Here is a 2233-nt window from a genome sequence, read left to right as displayed (position 1 = left end):
CCATTTTTTAATTCGTTACTTCTCTTCCGTTATCAGTAAAATGTTTGTTGTAAGTATTATTACAAAAATTGTTAGAACGATGCTAAAAATGAATAATGATATTAAAAATTATGTACAGAACTTCCTAGTCTTGATGTATTGTATCAAGCCAAACAACCCAACTAAATAAGCTGCTGGTATATGAAAAGAAGATTCTGAGAATGATATTTAGCCCTCAAAGAGATGAATTGACAGGAAAGTGGAGAAGGCGCAGTAATGCTGAGTTGGTGATTCTGTATGGTACTGAGAAGATCAGTAGGCCATCCCAGAAAAAGATGGAAGGATGATCTTGAAGCTGATTTATCTAGGATTGGGATACAACAATGGGAAAAGGAAGTGCAAGATAGTAGAAGATGAGGGGGCTATGCTATAGTGGATGCAGTGAAGACTCACCCCCAAGTTGTAATGGTAGGGGAGCCCAAGCGGGGATTTTTGCAGTTACTCGAGCGCATCAGATTATCATATGGGGAGAAACGCGGTGCCCTGCAGATGTACCTCTACCATATATTGGCTCTTAACACAGGGAAGCTCATTCAGAGGGGCCCAAAAAAAAATCTATCCTTAAAAATACTCTAAATTGTCAGATTAAGATAAGGTAAGTTAAGTATGTAGATGCAAAAGAGTGTACCGTTGCTCCGTTGCTCTTCAAGCAACGGTGCGTGGACACAGGTAGCTCATAGAAAAAAGAGGAAGTTCTTAGTTGGAAGTACCGAGTCACCTTGCAACATTGAGGCTGTTCCACAAATGATCAACCTACATGTGACTCGCCTAAAGCCTGACACAAAACCGGAGCAATTAGAAAAGTTCCTGGAAAATCATTTAGATGGCGTAAAATGCGAAATCCATCAGTCCAAAAAACCTGACATATATGCATCCATGAAAGTGACCATTAGACGAGACTTAATTAAGAATGCATGGAAGCGAGAAATCTGGCCCAGCGGAGCATTAGTCTCGTTTTTCAAGATGAGGAGGACGCTGTCGCATTAGGTGGGTCCTCAAGCAATACAACTATTTCACGTATAGTAAATGACTTTAAATTGAAGTTAATCTCGGTTAATGTACAATGTTTAACAAACAAACTTTTAAATCTTGAGCTTTTTTCTAATGCTGAAAAACCTGACATTCTATGTATTCAGGAGCACTGGTGTAATGAGGATAATATTAATCTTATTTATATCCCAGGGTACACTTTAGTAACCCATTTTACTAGAAAAAATAAAATACATGGTGGAACTCTTATTTTATCTAAATCTGGGACAGACAAGTATGCAGTCTCAGTCGTTGATTGCCGTAAATTCTCTGAGGAAGAAAGCTTTGAATGTTGTGCTGTGACTATTTTAATCAGTAACTGTAAATTTCTAGTCATTAATGTGTACAGAACGCCTAACAGCAATCTAGATTCTTTTATAAATAATTGTTTTAATATTTTAGGTCATTTTCACAACCGTGTTGATAAAATTTATCTCTGTGGAGACTTTAATATCAACTACTTAATTCAGAGCAATGAAAAACTTCGATTAGATGATCTTTTTCAATCGTTTGGTTTGTCTCTTAATATCCCAAATATACCAACACGTATTTTCATGAATAACAATAAAGTAACAAAAACAAAAATTGACTACATTGCTACTAATAATATCACTATGAATCATACTTGTCAAGTCAATCAACCCAATATGGGTGACCATCTTGCCATTATTTTTGACATTGTTGTAGGTCGTAATCAGGATAGGATGGAATCTAATATAAAACAGCAGTGTTTTAGGTGTTTAAATGATAATAATTTAGACATCCTAAAACAAGACTTAATGAGGATTGGTTTTTGCGAGGTATACAATGAAAGTAATATTAATAACGCTTTTATCGAATTTATGGATACTTTAAACTTTGCTATTACTTCAAACTGTCCCCTTAAAAGTAAAATAGGTAAGGACGTGCATAAAAGTAAAGGTTGGGTTGATCATGACATATATGCTAGGAGTAAACAATTAAAAAACCTATTTAATGAAGCTAAAAACTCTAATAATAGTAACATCTGGAATGAGTATAAAGCTACCAAGAAGGAATACAATAATCTTATTGCTGAAAAGAAAAGGGAATTCAATTATCTTCAAATTATAAGTAGTAATAATAAACAAAAAACTATGTGGAGTATAGTAAATAAAACTATAGGGAGAAAGCAAAGTACTAATAA

The sequence above is a fragment of the Diabrotica virgifera genome, chromosome 7, assembly GCF_917563875.1.
Source record: "Diabrotica virgifera virgifera chromosome 7, PGI_DIABVI_V3a".
In the NCBI taxonomy this organism is placed as follows: Eukaryota; Metazoa; Arthropoda; class Insecta; order Coleoptera; family Chrysomelidae; genus Diabrotica; species Diabrotica virgifera.
Note: the sequence above shows the minus strand (reverse complement) of the source record.